The sequence below is a fragment of the Mytilus edulis genome, chromosome 13 (assembly GCF_963676685.1).
Source record: "Mytilus edulis chromosome 13, xbMytEdul2.2, whole genome shotgun sequence".
Classification (NCBI taxonomy): Eukaryota; Metazoa; Mollusca; class Bivalvia; order Mytilida; family Mytilidae; genus Mytilus; species Mytilus edulis.
This window is the reverse complement of record NC_092356.1, coordinates 32,695,912-32,701,911: the sequence shown is the minus strand read 5'-3', so window position 1 is coordinate 32,701,911 and position 6,000 is coordinate 32,695,912.

The window sequence follows — 6,000 nt, the reverse complement described above, 5'->3', positions numbered from 1 at the left end:
AGTAGTCGAATTATCTGCATTTTCACCAATTATACGTTATTCCCGATTGTGAGATAAAGACTGAATCTGAATTAACATGACTGTAGAAGAATGAAAAGCAAGAAACGCTTACCAACTACCAACATTTATCATTGTCCTTTTTATATTTGTTTGGATGTGTTTGAGTCAGTTGTGTACTTTTACTATGTGCAAAAACAGGAATAGTATAGTTCTTTTACCTTCTTTTAGTTGATTGATATAACGGAGTGTTTAGTACTGTCGGATGTAATACACCTATCTTTTTTTTTTTTATTTACCGTGAATGTCATTTACATTTATTTAATGTATTTCTTTTCTGAGTGTTCTTGTACTGTATCCCCACGTAGTATTGCCATTTTAGCAGTATTTTTAACATTCGATTATAAGTGGGATGTTTTGCTAGCCATAAAATAAGATTCAACCAACAGGTTTTTTTATGTCCTGTACCAAGGAATATGACAGTTGTTCTGTGTGTTTGAGCTTTTGATTTTGCCATTTGATTAGAGACTTTTTGTTTTGAATATTTCTGGGAGTTCAGTATTTTTGTGATTTTTCTTCTTTTTGTCGATTAGTCCGTTACTATGTTTGTCGAATTTTGTTTTGTTGCAGTTCAGTGTTTCTGATGTTCCGTGGATTTCCTCTTACGATGTCATCGGATTTAGTTAGTAACTCATATTTCCTTTCTGTGACTGAATTTGTGACATTTAAACACCGGTAACATACTGCTGCCTCTATCTTCAACTCCAAAATAGTTGTCAGGAAGAACGAATGATATCGACACTCACATGTTAAACGGTCATCATAACAATGTGATTGGCTGGCACGATCTATCTTTTACTCTCTAACGCAGTCCTATTTCTTTATATACATGTCGTTAAATAGTCAAATTATCCGTTTTTTTACCAATTGTATGCTTTAACCAATTGTGAAAAATTGACTGACTGTGAATTAAATTAACTTTTGATAAATGTGTGGCAAAAGACGCTTTACAGCTACAAAAAGTGTCATTCTTGTAACGCCTGTTTACGGGGTGTGTTATCATGGTATACAATTGTCTGTCTGTTCGATGGTCGTCAACATGTCGGACAATATCTCAATAATGCTTTTACCAATAGAATGAATATTTGTTAAGTTGTTAGATTTTAATAACTATAAGAATTTACGTTTCTATGTTATGGGATTTTATTCATTTAATTCTTTGTTACATGTAAAGTGTATATCTTTAACGATTAATAAATAAGGACATTTAGATTTTATGCTATTGGATTGCTGAAACAAGTTATAGGAATAGGAATTTTGTCAGAAGAGAGGTTTTTCCTAATTCTGTTTAGGACGAGATAATTTATTGGAAATTATTGGATAAGATATGACATAGCTCTAATCGAAACTGAAACAAATCCTGAAGAAAGAGAAATATCATTTTTGATCTGTTGCTATATAGTTGAATTGTTCTGTTAGTAGTATATATTTGCCTAAAGTTAATAATATTTCCTTTTTGGACTTTATCAATTTACCATTTTTGTATTTTGCGCTCAAAGTAATGATAAAGATATTTGAATTTGCTAATTATAAGTTATGATAGTAAATTTATTTTCACTTTTTGAAAACCGTCTTCACTTTTTTTTTTATAAAGGTATAATTTTTTTTACTGATTTGAATTCGCACCATTTTTCAGAAACAATAAGTACGAATTGACAAGACAGTTTAAGTTACTAGTAATCTAAGTTCTTACCTTTTTGTAATGTGTCCTAACTTAGGATAATTAACCGGAATCCATGTTAAAAACATGCATAAGAGTTTATCGTTTCTCGTTTTTTATGTAGATGCGACCGTTGGTTTTCTTGTTAGAATTGTTTTACACTCTAAGGCTCCGTGTTGAAGACTGCACTTTGACTTGGATTGAGAGATGTCTCATTGGCACTCATACCTAATCTTCTTATATCTATTTACAATTATCGAAATATTCTGATAAAGATAAAGATCGGAAGTTGATATAATGTTTAATTGAAAATTAATCATTTACAGTTACGTCAGTGTTATCGTAAATTAATTACTGAAAGAGAAAGGTTAAAAATTGTACGACAAATATCACTCCCCAAGAAAATGTTGGAGGGTTTAGGTAATTTACATTTTTAAAACAACCAAAAACATTACACTTAGCAGATAACTGTATTGTATTTTAAGCTCCAACGGCATCGATTGGGGATTTGATGGCCGCAAATTAAGTTTACTGGCGACGCGTTAGTGAAGACAGTAAACGAGTATTTGCGACCATCAAATTCCCCATTGATGTCGTCGGAGCTTAAAATACAATATTGTTATTTCCATTCTAATGAAACTGTCAGAAAACAACATTAAAACGTGTTTTTAAAATCTGTCAAATGCCGTCTGCGCTTGCGCGTACGTCCTATAGCATCAATTGTCAATTGATGCCATGTAAATAAGTGACGTTATCCAATCAAAATGAACGTTACAAACGTTGTTGCATTAGAATTTATATTCCTTGTAATTTGACTTGGTTTTTTGGTGATAACTTAAGATTATAAGAACTTTTTAAATGTAGAGGCTACTAAGTATTCTTTAAATACATAAAAAGTAACATCACAAAAATACTGAACTCCAAGGAAGATTCAAAACGGAAAGTCCCTAATCAAATGGATAATAAAACACATCAAACGAATGGACAACTGTCTTGGTACTGGCATTTTCAAATGTAGAAAATGGTGGATATAACTTGGTTTTATAACGCTAAACCTCAATCGTGTATGGCAGTCGAATCAAATTCCATTATATTTACAACGATGCGTGAACAAAACAGACATAATAGGTAAAATTTTCAAAATAGGAATCGGCAGTCATAACTGTGTCATTATCTCAATTAGAATAAAAACGGACTAATATTAAACAAAGAAACACTAAAAGTATCTATCAAATTTAACAACCACATTCATTGCAAATAGTCGCTTATTTGGCGTCAGAATGTAAGAGTCAATATAAAACATGTAAAATAATTTGTCGTATTTTCAGTTTCACATGGGGAATGGTGGTATACAGGGTTGAAAAATCTAAAGTTTTGTTAGGACTAATTTCAGAAAAAGACCGAGATTTAAAATAATCCAGAAGTTCTTTAGAATTTTTAGGAATCCACATAGGATTAATACCACTACGCGAGTTAAATAATTTGTGCGTTCAAATTTTTTCAAAATTATAATAGGCAATAACAGTATGGCATTATAATAGAAATAACAAAAAAGCGGGATCTTTAAAAGTACAGAGCCACGTCATATATACCAAAGAAACACATAAAGTCACACGTACAAAACACACCAGCAAAAATGAAAGATAATACAAACCCATTGACGGGATGTATAAGTACCGAGCCACGTCAAATGGATATCACTAAAACAGACCAAACAGTATAAGTAATATTAATAATAAAACAAAGACAAATAAAATAACAATATAACACGTTATAAAGATGGTCAACCATGTAAGTACACATAATCTATACATCAAGACCATCATGTATTATTTGTGAAGTTGGTACGGAATATTTATAACAAGGTCTTGGTACCTTCCGATCAACTTTGTTTTTGGAAAAAACACGTTATTTGACACACCCCTGGCTCATCAGCTCTCTGCTAAGACACTGGTGACGTTTTACAAAATCTGAGTAGGAGCTGCAAGCTGTTGAATATCGAATAAGTTGGGAAATGTATATCTCTTGAGTAAAGATGTAAGGATCATTTCGAATTATGACCAAACCATTTCAGAGAGGAATAATATTATCGAAACAATTTCGATTAGTTATTCATAGTTTAAGAACAACTACAACAATGTTCTTTCGACTATCATATAGTGACTTTTTTGTATTTTTCTTACTTTAGAACTATAAACAAAATACATGTATATAGCGAAACTTTGTATAAAGCTCACACCCTACTGTGTCATCGTAGCTGTAAAACGGTACTCCATTTGTCCAATTATTTTTTTTATTATAAACATCTGTTAATTTCTATGCAACATTCAAATCAGTTTTCACATATAAAAGCACGTTTCTATTGTTCTTCATTTTCCAAGGTAAAATAATTTGCATTGATGAACATTATATGCAGATATACGTTTTAAAAATATTGTTTTCTACAGATTTATCCAACAATCAAATTGCAACGCATGACGTGAATACCTTTCGAGATTTGACAGCTTTCTCTCAATTGTAAGAAACTTGATCCCGCAAAAGATTTTTTTTTTGCCATCATGTGTTGTAAGTTTTCTGTCCCAATGAATTAACTTATCTTTTGAAATAGTTTTGCAATTTCCTAACACATATTTAATATTGAAGGAGTAGGCCCAGTACCACCCCTTTTAAAACCAAAAATATAGCAGTTTTAAAAGATTTCTAAAATGTAAACTTGGAAAGCAGAATACTTCTGTTACATACATATGGGATGTTTAATGACAATACAATGCACATGTTTCGTGTAAGAGCATCATTAAATCATGCAAAATTACTGAAATCTTTTAGCTAATTTTAAGGCAGTTTTCGTCTCAAATGACAGAGGCCGCATTTGCGTTCACTCTTAATATTTAAATGCATGTTGCAATTAATGATACTACATAACATATATAAAGTTTGAGAATGAACACGAATGCGGACACCTTTTGCTATTAGACATGTCTTGGTATTTGTTTATCCAGTGTTCACGTATTTAGTTACTAAATTTGATTTGTAATTATCATTGGATATTGTATTGTGTCTTATAGTTTGTAGTTACAATTTTATTTTTTATTTTCTATTCATGTGTAAAAGTTAAGATGATTTATCATCAAGGTCATTTGTATGATTTTAGATTAAAGCAACTATGTGCACATGATTTATTTATTGGACAAAATTTGATTAAGTTATATAGTGCAGTTAGTTGCAGAATTATTAACAACACAATTCTACATTAATATTCTTAAAATTATACAAACGTCAAATAACATAATTACAAGCCTGATCACGATTTATGTCCATTTGTAGAAATTAACATGTGACGTCACTTTTTGTGACGTTGATTCATTTGTGTGCCAGACGCTGAGTTTAATTCTATTAAGATGTTTTGTGTACTGTTCTAAACTAATTTTAGTTAGTCGTTGTTATTCTGTGAATAATATGTCGAATTTTACTATTATTTTATGTATTTATGTATTTCTTTGTTCTAAGTGTTCTTTGTACTGTATTTCCGTCAAGTAATGTTGTCATTTTAGCGGTATATAATTGCCATTAAGCAGGAGGTTTGGCTAGCCTCAAAACAATGTTCAACCCACCATTTTTTTTAAATGTCCTGAACGTAGTCAGAAATATGGTCGAAAATTAACAACAGGGCTAACAAAAAATATGACAAACAGACAAACGATAGTACACATATTCAACATAGAAACAATAAAGTCAAATCAACACGTGCCCCACCAGAAAATGAGGGTGTATCTAATAGTTCGTGTCTATGTATGCTGCATTGCCACTTTTTGTTTTGTTTTGCACTTCAGTGTTTCTGTTGTTTCCTCTTATAGTTGATGTGTTTCCCCGGTTTTAGTTCATCAGCCAGATAGTTTTTCTTTCATTCGAGTTATGTCTTCTATACAGCGGTATTCTACTGTCGCCATTTTTTTTTAAAAACCTTGTATCTATTTAAAACAAGGTAGTTTACTTGATCAGATATGACAGAATTCCGAATAAAATTGAGACCATACCTTATTGCAGAGGAATAGGTATATCGATCAGATGCTAAATATTTGCGAATTCGTGACTAGTACTCGAGTTAAATGTTAGCGCTTTAAACTACTGCAGATGGACCTAAACAAACAACTAACTTGGAAATGATATAGGTTGCACTGTGTTTCTAAAATCACGCCTCTTTTGGGAAATATATAATATTCATAGATAATTTGATTTGTTTGTATACTGGTTCCTAGATATAATCTCTATGTTTAATCTCAAAG